Source organism: Mesoplodon mirus, assembly GCF_964341445.2.
Source record: "Mesoplodon mirus genome assembly, chromosome: 1".
NCBI classification, from domain to species: domain Eukaryota; kingdom Metazoa; phylum Chordata; class Mammalia; order Artiodactyla; family Ziphiidae; genus Mesoplodon; species Mesoplodon mirus.
The window spans coordinates 230,126,698-230,141,736 of record NC_138976.1 but is presented as its reverse complement, the minus strand read 5'-3'; the positions used below and the strand labels follow the sequence as shown (position 1 = coordinate 230,141,736).

Genomic DNA, 15,039 nt, shown 5'->3' with positions numbered 1-15,039 from the left:
GCCTCAAATCTTTAAATTGCAAGGCAAACAAGGAACTGAATAAATTTCGGTCTCGTGAATGGGCAAAGCTGTACTTTTAAAGGCAATAGTTTGCCACGAATATCCAATGTGACTAATAGGACTATGCACTATAGAAACTTAAAGACATGGAATTCAAAGTAAAATCTATGTGCCCAGCAGTTGAGCTGCAAGAACCCAACAGTTAGGTACAAAAGAGGAGAGATTATCACCTGTTTCCGAATTTGAATACAAAGTCTACTCTGCTATTTTTTCTTCATTAGCAGTAATAAAACCTCTCTTCAACCTAACTCCTGTTGGTTTTGTTAGTTTCAGTTTCTGAATTTGAATACAAAGTCTACTCTGCTATTTTTTCATTAGCAGTAATAAAACCTCTCTTCAACCTAACTCCTGTTGGTTTTGTTAGTTTCAGGTTAGCAGAATGTGGAGTTCCCAAAGCCAAGAGTAGTGTTTAAATGTGCCTTCTGTTAAATTTCATTGTCTTTCCTAACACTGATAAAATAGGTAGAATTTTCAGATCCACAAGGGGGGGGGGGCTATGGATCTGTATCAAACCTCACATTCACAAAGCCGAAACTCAGGCCTAGCTGCTTCCTCCAGGTCAGCAAAAAGCCAAGGGTGAGGGTAGACGGTTCGAACACCCACTGAGGAATGGAGCCTGAGAACACGGGCCCTGCCGTAACGGATAAGCTGTACATATATGTAGTACACACGGCAGATTTTGAACTGGATGCATTTTTATAGAAAAGGGAAGCACAATTTCTCAGTATTTGTGTTGGGCTTTTTCAAACTTCTAAATTCTTCTATAAATATATTAAGAAAAATATTTAGGGCAATGAACACCACCAACCAAACTCTTTGGCTAAAATGGAGGACTGCAGGCCTAATTTTCAGAAAGAGTCATCATGTTGCCGCTCTTACTGTCTGGACACTTCACTCCTGTTATTACATCTCGGTCACCTACAGGCACGACACAGACCCCACTTGGGGAAATGGTCTGGAGCATCTGGAATGAGAGCTGGAGCCATCTCACGAAAGAACAAACATTAAAAGCTACTCACAACCCAGTGAAAAGCAAATGTACCTCAAAAGTCTAGGTCTATGAAGAACGCAAACCGGATGTTTTGTAATAACCTTAATAAATAAAACAACTGAACCCACTAAGTGGTACTTATGGAAACTGGCTTGAGAGTTAGAGCTTTAGTCAGAGGTGGAACTAGTTCCCACTAGGAAAAGGGTTGTTTGCGCTGCTCCTAAAATCCAGTAATCCTAAGGGTGATAATGGTACTAAATGTTTTAAGAACCAGCAGAAACGGTGGTGGGACCTACAAATTTCGTTTTCCATAAAAGTAAAACACCCAGTAGAACTACATTGTTCTAACTTAATCCCTTCTGAAAATAAATTTTCTCTTGCGTTTCATCTTGAACAATTTTACTATGTTCAGCATAGTAGCAACTGAGAAAAAAATGTTTCCTTTAGAAACAAAAGTGAGAAAACTTCACACACAAAAAATTGCGCTTCTGCGACGCTACGCTTCCAAGTTCTTAACATAAAGCCAAAATAACGCACAATATAGATGGCTACAGTAACCCAACTTTTCTGCAACGAGTATGCTTAAAAACAGTGACCATTCAACCACAGTACATTATTTTCTACAGTGTGAGCGGGTACTGGACCCGCATACATTTTTTTCTTTTTGGCTAGCTTGCTTTAAAAATTCTGCAACTTGCAAGCTCAAGTTTTTCGGAGGGGAAGGTCGGTTAATGGTCGAGCTTAAAATAAATCGGCTCTGCAATTTTTTAAGCCGATGAAACACGTTTACCCACTCCACGCCATGAAGCAATTCGATGTCAACTTGCTATGGAGTCAAATGCGACAAACTCCGAGAGCTCCAGTGGAGGCGGCGGCTGGCGGCGCCCACAGATCCCCGCACCCCTGCGGCACCAGGACGCGCAGCCCGTGCTCAGGGCCTGCGGGCCCGGGACAGTGCACCACCGCCACCCCCCGTCCCGAGGACACTGAGGCCCGGTGACCCGGGCGACCTGAAGTCGGCGAAGGCCCCGCCACGGCTTGGCGTCCCCTTTCCCCGGAGACCGGGAGGCTCCTCGGCAGCGCGCTGTGGACACCACGCTCCTATAGCCGTGGGAAGGCTATGGCACGAGCCTGGGACGCCGTGTCCCCTACCCGCCGCTCCCGGATCCCGCAGCATCCTGCGACCCAGGAGCCCGCCGCGGGGACCCGGGCGCCTCCCGGAGCGCAGCCCCGGCCGCGGGCCCCTCCAGCCCGAGAGCCCCAAAGTTGCGCGGCCGCGTTGCCGGCGGCGGCGACTCGGCCAACACGCGGTGCGGGGCTCCCCGCCGCCCGCGCCCCCGCCCACCGGCGCCCGGCTAACCTGACGCCGCCTCGCCACCACGGCGGCTGCCGCGCGCCCCTAGCCATGGCCAGCCCGGGAGCCGCGCCGTCGCCCGCAGCCTCCCGGCGGCCGCCTCTGCCCCAGCGCTGGCGGCGGCGCGGGCTGCGGTCGGCGGGAGCGCGGAGCCTCCCGCAGCGCAGCGGGGCCGAGCGGCAGGGCGGAGCATGCCCAGTGCGCGCGGCGTCGCCGGGTCTTCGCGGCAGCGCGGCGGGGCGGGGCGGGGCGGGGCGGGGCGGGGCAGCGGGCCGGCCCGCGGGGGAGGGGCCAGGGCCGGGGGGCGGCTCCTCGGTCCCCGCGGCCCCGCGACTGGACCCCGCGCCCAGCTGTCCCGGGCCGGCGCCCGCCCCGCGCGGCCGTCTCGGCGTGGGTCCCGGGTTCCCACACGTGGGGCTCTGGACCCGCCCTGGGATCGTGACCCCGGACCTACCCCGAGCAGGGCCCCCTTGCGGCCGCGGTGCCCGCGCCGGCAGCGCCCCCGCCGCGCGCGGAGCCGCAGGAGCGGGACGTCCACCGGAGGCTTCTGAGCGGCGGGCTTGGGGTTCTAGTCTCCTCCTTTGTGACTATCTGGAGTTTCTAAGTTTTCTCTAGTGACCACTGTGGTGTTTTGTCAGTGAGGAAAGACGGGCTTTCTAAGGCGCCTGCAGAAGTTGAGCGGCCCGGCCCCGCAGTGCAAGCTGCCCTTTTCCAGACTGCGGGACCGCTTGGTGCCAGGCCGGCCCCCAGCTCCTCCTCGGGCTGCCCCCGCCCTGCCAGCCCCGCCCCTCCCCGCCCCGAGCCCCGCCCCCTCAGGCTGCGGCGAAAACATGGAGCTGCAGATTTCTCACTGCGCCCGGGAGCCGGTAGTCGCCGGTAGTAGCCAGGCGGGAGTGCTGCCGGGGGCGGGGTGACGCAGCTCCGCTCTCCTCTCTCCCCGTACCCGGCGAGCCTCGCGGGGGAGCGCCCCGACCCCCGCCGCGGGCCCGGCCGCAGAAATGGGTCAGGATCCGACTGAGCATGCTCGCCGGCTCGCGGCCGCGTCGGGCCCCCAGGTGGACCCAGCCGGGCCTCCGGTCGGGCCGCGCGGGGGCGGCGCAGGTGCGCGGTCCGGGAGCAGGTGCGCGGTACCCGGCCGGGCCGCGGGCCGGAGGGGGCGGGGGCGTCTGGGTCACAAGTGAGAATTAGAAATCCTACTTCAACATTAGTTTCATTACCTCAAGAACTTTCAGCTGGTTTCTTTTTCAGGAAACCCAAATCTTTCATTCTCTTCTCGTATTTAATAAGCATCCTTGACAAGTGCTTGAGGACACGAAGTTTTCACCTGCTTTTTCGAAGATGAAGGCCTTGTTCTCACTCTCAGATCATTGCGCGGTGTTAGAGTCCATGTTTTCTTCAGACAGTTCTTCCTTCCTCTGAGACTCCACGTTCTCCAGGACGCTGCAGCGCGCGCTCGCGCCGCCTTGGATGCACTTGGGTGGGCGTGGGAACCTGCTGCTAGCCTTCGGTTTCCGAGGAGAAGACGGGAATGGAGAGCTTCCAGGGAAGGGAGGCTACAGGCAGGAGCGGAGTAAACTCAGGATCCCGAGAGATGCTTTCAGGTGAGTGGGGACTTGCGGGTTTCCTGTCCGGGGAGGGGACGCTGCCGCACCAAGCTTGGTGCCATGGTGGTGGAATATGAGGGAAGGGGGCAGGGCACAACCTTTAAAAGAAGACATAGCCTGAGGACATGACATAAACTGGTTACAACCAGCTAGGTCCAAGATGGCGGACTAGCCAGCATCCACTAGACCTTGAGCCCCAGCATAGGCTCATTGTAACACATCAGCTAAATGATACACCCACAGGCGCCATGACAGTTCCAAGGCCGACCCTAAAGGTCAAAAGGTACGCAGTGGCCCAATTCCTGGAAATCCCCACCCTCCCCCCAAAGAGCTGGAATACTCCTCCACTTATTAGCCTATGAAATTACCCACCCCTATAAAAACTGACAACCCCATGCCCTGGTGACTTCCTCACCTTCTGAGATGGCCCACACTCTTGGAGTGTGTTTCTCTCTAAATAAATCCACTTCTTACCTATCACTTTGTCTCTCACTGAATTCTTTCTGTGTTGAGACGTCAGGAACCTGAGCTTCATTAAATCCTGAGACCAGGTGTGTGACCTCAGTTAAAACACCATGGGTTCAAGTCCCAATCTGAGTTACACGGTTTCATTGGGATTCCCTCCAAGGGCGGCTTCACTCTCCCCTAGTCCAGCCCCAGCGCCAGCATGCTTGGGGACACCACCTGTAGTGAAGGTCCCTCTGGGGAACAATTTCCTGGGGGGCTTACTCTGGTGCTCCCCAGAGCCCTACCTTGTGCTGAGGTCCCCCGCCTCCCTCTTGCGAACTGTGAGGCTCCATCATTGCCCTTGCCTCCTGAGCCCTGGGCTTGAGCTTGCCCAGGCCCCTTGGAGGTCCACACCGCGAAGAGTCTAGCCTGGGAGAGGATGGATGAGAATTTGAACCCAGTATGTCCCCAGCAGAAGTAACGAGCTGTAGTTGCTCCTCCCTTGCATGTCCTAGTTTGGTGACCGGTACCCCCTTCTTCTTAGCTATGCGCAGCACACATATGGATGTTATCCCAGATTCGCTCATTTGCTTTCCCCCGTCATCCAGCTAGTCGCTGGCCTGTCCACCCTGCCCTTACACCTCGCTGGATGCGGACCCTCCACCTGCACCACCCTTTCTGGGCCGTGTCAGCTTCCCCATCAACCACAGAGCAACGACCTTCCAGAAGGATCCTCCCTCTGTGCCTCCACACACTTTGCTTTCTCAGCAAATTATATTTCAGTATATCTGTGAAAAATCCTTACACGGATTCCTGCTGCCTTCAGGAGAAAGTCCAAGTTTTTAAGCGTGAACTGGCCCCTGTCTCCCTCTCCTGATTGGCCTCCAGCCAGTGTCCCCTCGTGTCCCCCATCCTAGCTGACCCCAAAAGTCACACCTCTGTGTTCCTGTAGTTCTCTTGTCCCTCTTTTTGCCCTGCTCACCCCTTGGCAAACGGTTACATCTTCAACACCCAGTTCACGCTGGATCTCTTCTGACCTCCCCAGGGGTTTCTCTTGGGTACCTCGCCTGTGCTGTGTGCTTTGTCTCCATCCGACACACCTGACCTTGATTTATTTTCCTTCATCTCCGCTGCACTGAGGCAGCGTGACCACAAGGGCTCCTGTCAGCCCTCTCTGTGTCTTTGCTCTCAATCCTCGGTAAGATTTTTACTTAATAAATGAATGATAGGTATATGTACTCATCTAATGTTTAAAGTTCATTAATTTAAAAAATTATTCCCAAGAACTGTAAGTAGAGTGCACGGAAAAAAATACTAGAACAAGGTCACATCGTATGCTGTTGCCAAACGGTTCTAGTCCCTTGCGTGATGTGAGACCTCAGATTTGACTCTCAACCCAGTGGATTTTCTTCAGCTTCAGAGACCAGGGCATGTCTGAGGTCCTTGTTTATCATGTGGCTGCACAAAGTTCCGTGTTGTTTTGCTAATTAATCCACAGACTCCATTGTTCTGTCTCCTTGTTTCCTTCTACAGTGTAGTCAGAAGCTTCTAATTACAGGTTACTCCTTAGAATAGATTGCGTTTGATTTTTTTTCTGATGAGAGTGTGGCACACAGAGAGGGCAGCTTAACCACTTAGGAAGGAACATGCTTTTTGCAGTTTGGCCAGTTTGTTTTGCCTTCCAAGAGCACTTCCAGCTGACTGGGGGAGTGGGGGGGGGGTGGTGACTGGCCATCTGCTTCAGATTCACCGGGGAGGCTTAACCCACCCAGACCTCCTGAGCAGAGTGGACGGAGTGGGGGGTGGGGGTGGCGGCGGCGGCGAGTTTAACAAGCCCTCCAGGTGATTCTGGATACATTTGAGAAACACAGTTGTAAGTCATATGGATAAAAGGAAAAAAACAAAGTATTAGTCCAGAACTTCATGTAAGTAGCCCGTGTACTGGTTTTCTCTGGTGGAGAGATGCACGTGGGTGGGAAGAGAGTTGGCCCGTTTCAGAAGCGTTACCCATGTCTGTGCGTGTGAAACAGCCGGGGCTCGTGTTGGGGAGTCGGGATCTAGACCAGCACGAGGTAAGGCAGCTGCTTGTTCGCCGGTGTGTTGAGCCGCTCGGGGCTTTACCTGGTGGCCTCTTAGGCCACGTGTGATTCCCCAGTACCTGTGTCCTCAGGGCAGCCCCCTTGGCGGGGGTGAGCGGGCTGCGGAGGCTCCGACCTGACCCCTTCCTGGAAGAGGCCAGGAAGAGCTGTGGGACTCTCATTAGGCAGCGTCCTTGTCCCTGGGAGCCTGACCAGGCCAGTAAGGAGGGGGCGGGGGAGGAATGGAAGGAAGCAAGCCTTTCTCTCCACAACCCTGTGACTTGCTAGCTGAGGAGGGCGAAGCTTCCTGAAAAGTCTGAGTCAGGGTTAGGAAAATACTCCCTTCCTCGTCTGGGTGTAGACGGAGCCCTGATGTTGGTCCTTTGAGGGGTGTGTGCACGTGTGTTGTCTAACCAGTTAGCCAGGAACCGCAGAGCAAAGGGCTGCCTGCAGCCCGGTGACCCAGCTGGGGGTCCCGCCCTCCCTGATTGTTTTCTGCGGCCACAGCAAGGCCCTGGTCACCTTCCAGCTGCGCCTGCTGCCCACTTTGGGTTTCACTCCCGACAGTGACTTGGATTTAGGGACATGGGTTATTGGCAGGAGAAGGGATGGATCCGGGGGTCGCCTCCATGTGCAGGGCCTTCCTGAGAGGCGGTGGGAAAGGCAGAGGCGGGAACCTCTCCGTGAAGAGCCGGGAGAGGCTGCCTGGGAGGTGGGGCGGGTCCAGGGGCAGGGGCGTTGTGAAAACGGACTTCACAGCTGCGTTTCCCTTGGATTCTGAGGAAGTTAGGTCTTGTGCGTAGCTTGGTGTCCTGGTCTTTGAGTTTATAATTTCCTCGGGAAGGAGGGAAGGCCAAACATCCACTTTCCCAGCGCGGGTCAAAGTTGGGTGACCCGTGTCATGAAACTAACAAACACATCACTGGTCAGCACGTGGGAGAGAGACACCCAGGGGTGCTGAGGTGTCCTCCAGGAGTACAGCGGCTTGGGAGGCCCCGCGCCCAGGTCAGGTGCGGCTCGAAGTCCTGGGCCTCGCCCAGGGGACTGTCGGCAGCCTCTCTGACCTGCGTAGGAGTGACCGGGACCCCTGCACAATGAGGGCTCCAAGGTGGGCTCGGAGAGTCGAGGTGTGATTTCTGTGCTGGCGATTCCACGCCTCACGCTTTTCTCAGCAGTCATTTGCTAGAATTAAGAGGGAAGGAAAGGAAATTCCATCCGTGGATACATGTGATAAAAAGTGGACACAGGGGCTCCAGCCGGGATGTAGGCGAGGTGGGAGCCCCGAGGGGCGGCTGAGCCGAGCCGGGCGGGCAGAGGCCAAGGCGGCTGACAGAGGGTACGAGGCCACGTGGTGGGTGGGAGGGGCCGGGGGAAGGGGCCCTCCCGAGGCAGGAATGGGGAGAGTGAGATGCTCGCCCCACAGAAGGTGGAAAGAGCTGGTTTCCACAGGAGATTGGAAGGACTGGGAAGTGGGAGGCCTTGCTTTTACGTGGGTACCGTCTTCCTCTGGAGCCCTCCCGTCTGCCGGCCGAGGTTAGGGTCCAGGGAGCTGGCGGCCCAAGCCCAGGCCCTGCCCGGGGATGGGGCTCCGCAGCGGGCAGCGTGGAGGCACTGGATATCCACACGTGATGCGTTACCACGGGCCGGGGCTGACGCGGGGCCTGAAACTTACTTTTGATGCTCTTACAACTGCGGCTTGAGCCCCGCCTGGGGATGAAGTTTCCTAACAGACTGGAACTTCCCTCCCGGCACGAGAGACACAGTCCAAGCGTGGCGGCCTTCACTCACATCCCTGCCCCCGTCTGCCGGATAATAACTACAGTTTCCACCTGTCACTACAGGAATGGTTGTGTGGTGTGTTCTCCATCGTGGCGAGTGTGATCATGAATAGTTTTTCTTTGCTTCTGGCGCGCGCGCGGGGGTTGGTACAGCTGAACTGTCCGGCTGAGGGCACGGGGCTCTCCTCCCGGACCACGCCTGCGTGTCAGGCGGACACAAACTGTGCAGGTTCTCTTCAGTAATCTTTTCAGCCTCATCTCGTGTAGGTTCTGGCACATTATTGATGCCCATCGATTTTGTTGAATCACGTGTTGAAACTGGTGTTAGAACTACAGGTCGGAGTATCTCGGAGGCAGGCGTGTAGAAATACAAAATCTGTCATTCAGCTGGTTAGTGGGAAACGCCATCCAGACTTTGGCCTCGGTCTGTGTCATCTTGATTCGGCTTTTCTTTCTGATGAAGTGTTTCAGGTCGGTTACCAGACTGTTCCTCCCTGATTTGGGTCAGCTGGCAAAAAAAGCAGAGCTGCAAATATAACCTGGATGAGTGTATGGCTGAGTTCATGAAAATGTTTGCAGGAGAAGGTTACTAAGTGGCTGTATTTTTTAGCATCGTGGTTCAAGGGCTCTCTACTGTAATAGGTCAGCATTTCTGCTCTTAATTTCAATGAGCCTTTCCTTTTGCTTTAATAGGAAATCTAAACGTGTCTTGGAATCCACCATCCCTAAAACTTGAGGAATGTTGTAATCGTATGAATGAACTAAACGAACCAGTTTGCTTAAGTTGAATGGAAATTGCGACTTGCTGCCCACAGTGTGGGGTGTAGGGTCAGGTGAGAAGTGCAGCTAGGAATTGCTGAGATGCCTAGTGACATTGGCTGGTGATGTCGGCAGCAATCAGAGTGGAGTAGGAGAGGGCTTTGCCCGGCTGTCTCCACGTGGCTGATTTCAGTGATTTATAGTTGCGGGTCTGTGCTTTGGCCTGTAGTACTAATAACTGCAAATGGACTGAGCTAACCAGCGCAGCTTCAGGAATCTCTGGCTGGTACATGAATATTACATTTAATTACATTAAAAGTCCGCTATTGCTTCTTTCTTGTAAGAGACGCAGCAGGTAGTACCTCATCATCTGTTAGGCACTTAGCAACCTATAATTCACCTGGTGCTGGGCCCCGACTCCTGAGGGCACCAGAGAAGCAGGAGAACCAGGGACAGCTCTGAAGGTGTCAGTACTAGCTGAGCACCAAGCTAGTCCTGCGGGGAGACCGCGTTCCCGCTGCGGCGTGGAGTTTGCATTGTCAGGTTCCCATGACCGCCTTCCACTACCTGGGGGCTTTGGTTCTGAAGGCTGTATCTGGTTTTCTGTCTCTCTCTTATTTTCGCTTGTTTTGACTCTCACACGACTTCTTCTTGAGAGTGTTATTTCCTTTCCTTTCGTAGTGTCATGGGGAGAGTCATGAGAAAACTACCAGGGAAAGGAGGAACCAAGTCAGTGCTGAGACCCCCAGCGTCAAGCCAGGCTGGTCCCGCTGACCTCGCGTCCACGATGGCTCCCAAGACCACACGTGGAGAGGGTTGAATTGATTTATTTCTTATGAGATTCTGGCTCAGGTTTCCTTTAAATGGTAGTTGTTATTAACTTAAAGTATTCAAAATATGATCTGACAGGCAAGTTAGGAACGTAGAATTACATCATTCTAGCATTGCCAGCTTTTAGACATGAAGTGCACCTTTCTGGTGTTTGTGAGATCTGCTGCATTTGATTGTCAGGAACCGGTTAAGAGAGTAGGATGGCTGCCCCAGCTTCTCCGAAAGTGCCCCCTGTCGCTGGGTCCGCCAGGGCCTCACTTCCTGTGGGAGAAGGCCGTGGTCTGAGTGGGCCTCTCTGCCGGCAGGGCCTGGGGGGCCAGGAGGCTGAAGGCTGAAAGCGCAGGGTGATGCCGCCTTCCGGGGGCTCGCGGTTACCCTGTTCCGCCTCCTCTCCCGTCCCTGTCCTCAGAGTCGGGGGTGATGGAGGAGGGTGCGGGTCCTTTGCCTTCAACCACCCCCAGTCTCCCACCCCTCGTGGCGGCACCAGGTGGAGGCCTGGCATTGGGGCTGGGTGACCCTCCCGCTGCCCTCCTGTCACCTCTGCTCCCCCCGAGCACAGGCTGATAACCCACTGGTTGCTGGGGCTAGACTCTGTTACCCTGACCCAGCCCTGTTGAGGATTCCCAGCATCCTGTGGGTCCCCCTGGGCTTTCCTCGAGCCCCTCAAAGCCAGCAGCCTCTTTGAGCTGCAGCTCAATCCCGAGTCTTAGAGCCGTGGGTTCCTTGAGGTGGACCATGGAGAGATAGGAAACAGGAGCTTAAGAGGGGATGTATGTCCGCACTTCATCCTCTTGTCAGGTGAGTGCAATGTTTTCATGGAATCAGAATCTTTAATATCTATAAACACATATTGATCGTTTTAGAGTGAGAATATTTTTCAGTTGCTGCATTAACTGTCAAACTGCATCCTTCTAAACATTAAGGTGATGGTACCCACTTGAAGTGTTAAAGGGGCAGTGTTGTACAATCATTACAACAATTTACTCTTAATGTCGGTGCAAGAAATGAGCCGTAGAATCTGTGACTTTCAGACTGCATTAGATGCAATATTTTGGGCCAGTGAGACTAACACTGCACATAAGTGGGAAAATTGAGTCTCATACATACATTTTAATTTATTATGAAATTAATATGCCAGATTTGTCTAACAATTTAGGAACATTGCATAACTTATAGTGACAGTTCATTTACGAAAGAACTAGGGTGCCTTTTTTTTAAGCCATAAAACAAATTGGAGAGTGATTCTTAGCCCGTAAGTTATTTATGTAGGAATATTAATAAAAACATTAAGCATGATGAATGCATTTGCTGTGACAGGGTTACAGCAAGAACAAATAATAACGAATGCCACATTTTTAATCAGGCTAAAGAATTTTACTACACAGCAAATTAAGGAAGCTTATTTTTATCTGGTACAACATTAAAATTGTTTTATCATGCAAACGGCATTGAACACACATTGCCCATCCCCCCAAACTAGTTGGAACTCCTTGAGGACGGAGGCCACGTCTCCTGTCCGTGCAGTCTCTGCATCCAGGGTGTTATCCTACACGTGGTTGGTACTGGCTCCGTGTCTGCTGGGTAAAACCTGAACTTAAGACTGACTTAATCAGTTTTTTTTTTTAATTAATTTTTTTTGGAGTATAGCTGGTTTACGATGATGTGTTAGTTTCAGGTGGACAGCAAAGTGAGTCAAAGTGAGTGGACATACACATATATCCACTCTCTTTGAGATTCTTTTCCCATATATATAGGTCATTACACAGTGTTGAGTGGACTTCCCTGTGCTATACAGTAGGTCCTTATTAGTTATGCATTTTATATATAGTGGTTTTAAGTGAGCTAGTCTTTATGAGGAAATGTACGTGAAAGAAAGGCAATGACTTCCTTTTGAATAGTTGTTTACCTAAAAAACCTGAATGATGACTTGATTAGAAGCAGGTTGGTATTTGGGGAGGTGGCTTTTCATGTACGGCTAATCTCTGAGATTAGTATGTAGTAAAAATTACTCTAGAAAAGCCCTTGCCTTGACCATAAAGGTTAACATTCCCGTTTGAGTATATACTCTCTCTCCAGTGGGAGAATGAGAGGACGTCTGTACAAATGTCCGGGCAGTCCTATCCACGGTCTTGAAGGAACCCCTCTACTCGTCTGCCCTGATAGTAAACCTTTATTCTTTAGTACATTTCACTATGGGGATTAAACATCAGGAGTTGCATTTTCTGCATCCCACATAGGGAAGGGTCAGATGCGGGGTCAGAGACCACATTGCCTTTTGTGCTAAAAGTGGGGATTCTGTGATGTGAAGGAGCCTGGAGGTCATGGCAGTTCTTTGATTGAGTTATGTCAGGTGAGAGGCGGCCGTTCTGGAGCTGGGCTGCACGCACTTGTGTTGATCCAACTTGAACTATTCAAGAAAGGCCTGTTTGGCTGGTTACTGCTCTCAGGTCACAAGACACATCAGCGTGACAGTAAAGCCAGGGTATCATTTATGTTTGGAATTTAACCTCACTTTGTTGTGGTTTTAAGATGATCACGGGAGGTTGCATATGAGGCAGGGTGGACGAGTGTAGCTTGTCACCGATATTAGAAAACCGGGGAGCTCGGGTGGGCAGTTGGAAGTTGATTTTGTGTCTGAAGTGCATCAGCAGTACTGTCTTTGGACCGGAGGTGAGGTATTCCTGCTCCATTGGTACGAGTGCACTGTGTGTTTCTCGGCCTTTCCTTTAACGATGACCTTGCTAATCTAAGTGCCATCGGGGTCCTGTTTGTAACCTGCTCAGGAACCTGGGTGATCAAAGCCAGTGCGAGATTTACTCTGAAACAACCTGATGGTTTAAATGCCAGAGATGCTGCTTAAGTTTAGGCTTAAGGGCCCACAACGGCTTATCTTCCAGCGAGAGGCCTGCTGACAGAGGAGTAGGAACTGCATGTGGAGAGCGTGGATTCCGTAAGCCCCGTGAGTTTGGTGTCGTCTCTTTTTTATTAATTACATTTAATTTTTATTAATAGTAATTCTATTTAATTTAATAATAATTAAGTTTCATATTCCCAACAACGAACCCTTCCCGGCGGCCTGGCGTCCCTCGGTGGCCGAGCAGCTGGACCTCCGCGTGCTGAGGTCCTCAGAAGCCAGAGGCTCTGCCTACTGCTCGTCCTGCCGGCGTCCCCTGGCCATCCTGCCGAGGGGCGTCTCTCCCCCACCTGTGCACTCCTGCCATCTGAGCTGCCCTGCATTTACCAGGGCGCCTGGTCCTCCCCCGACGTGACGTGTCCCTCTGGGGAAGGATGCGTCAGGACTTCAGTATATGAATTTTGGGGGACACAGTTCAGTACATAAGAGTGTGATCGGCATGAAGATAATCAGCTTTTGGAGGCGTAGACCCAGTAGGGTCTTGGGAGATGATTGGATGCAACCTGATTATTTTGCACGTGAGATCAGTGGGCAGTAAAGATGGTATTATTTTAAAAATTAAATCAGGTAAAGGGTCCTTCAAATGCTGCAAAATAATTAAAGCTCCTTTGTTTGCCCATGTGCCTCTCCAGCCCCAGTGGTCCTTCTCTTCTTTCTCCGACTCTGCCCATCCTCCTGGCTCCAGCCCACCTCCATCACTACCAGGAAACGTTCCCTAGCTGTTCTCACCAGCAGACGGCCCAACTCTGTACCACCCGCCTTTAGGAACTTGGTTCCTTCTGTCTCCTGATTTTTATTCACTGAAATTTGAACTGTACACACCGTCTTATGTTTTAATCACGCCATGCATTTATTAGTCTCCTGACATTTGTTGAAGGAAAACTTTCTGGTTCCGCTATTAAAAGGAAGTCTGATACATAGGCGTGTAAACTGTTCCTGAAATACACGGTGGGTTGTTCTGGTTTGGTTTGGTTTGGTTTTTGACCACGCCACGCAGCAGGCGGGATCTTAGTTCCCAGACCAGAGATTGAACCTGGGTCCCCTGCAGTGCAAGTGTGGAGTCCTAACCACTAGATTGCCAGAGAAGTCCCCTGAAATACAGGTTTTAATCACCTGGATTTTGAACAGTGGACGTATGGGGCTGGGCTGTGGAGGGGGTGGTGATGGGTGACTCAGGTAGTGAGTGCCCGGCTGGCCTCTCTTTACCTACATGTGAAACTCGATGACATTCTGCACCTTGGTGACGTGAAGTCTTCATTGGGACTGTAGGTGCAATCATATCTTTGAGAGCTTTAGGAAGCCCCCGGGGACATACGACTCTGATGGGCTCCTTGAAGGCGGGAACCTTCTCTTTCCTGCTTCATGCCAACTTCCTGCTGGGGCAGAGCCATACTTGTTGACCTGTCACACCAGCTACGGAAGCCAGAGGTTGACTTAATGTGAATAAGGTCAGCAGAGGAAAATGTGTTATCTTACTGGACTAGACTCGGCAAATATTTTGAGAGTAAACGTATACTTACCATGATTATCCTACAAGGTTTACCATTTTGAGTACTATATGAAATATACTTTTAAATATTATAAAAATCACAGCCACATATGAATCTTGCTGAAAAGTTAACAGTAAATTTTGTTATTTCTCTACAATGAATGAAAACTTGAACTTTTTGATGGAAACTTGAACTTTTTTTTAATTAAATGAGACCCAGGAGTATGCAATATACAGTTAGTGACAGGCCTCACATAGGAAGACAAAATATGTTAAATATCTTAATGGGAAAATCAATGTTTAAATATATTACTTCCTCCCACTACGACTTAGAATGGCCTAGACATTGTGCATTACGTGGAGTGTGCAGAAATGTCTTGACAATTAATTCACTTAATACCTACATGTATTATCTTGTATTCTTGCAGTTAATTGAATGAACAGATTCAGACAACATGATTCATGAAACTCAAGGCCATAGTATGGTTAAACACTGCTGCATTCATAATTCCTGCTAAATATGAGATACATCTGGATTTTTGTGGTGGTATCACTGAGAATCAAAAATTTAGTCATCCTTTCTGTGAGCTTTCGAAGTCATCATGAGGCAAGCCTGCCACCTGCTGGTCAAGGCGTGTTACTTCAGCCTACATTTCAAATAATCTGGGCATTTTTCATTACAGCCAAAGAATGTCATGTGGGACTTCCCTGGTGACGCAGTGGTTAAGAATCCG

At 51.6% G+C, this 15,039-nt stretch overlaps 1 protein-coding gene across 2 annotated transcripts in view; it reads right to left on the bottom strand.

The window, feature by feature from the left end:
* The window catches only part of MFAP3L (microfibril associated protein 3 like), a 42,371-nt gene extending 39,267 nt beyond the window's left edge, over nucleotides 1-3,104 (bottom strand). Inside the window, exon 1 of one of the 2 annotated variants that reach the window (XM_082612841.1) lies at nucleotides 2,860-3,104. The gene's annotated coding sequence lies outside the window, so the exon portion shown is untranslated. Of the gene's footprint in view, nucleotides 1-2,411; nucleotides 2,501-2,859 lie in introns of those variants that run through there. The other variant, XM_082612840.1, reaches the window with a different exon arrangement.
* Between the last annotated feature and the right edge of the window lie 11,935 nt (nucleotides 3,105-15,039).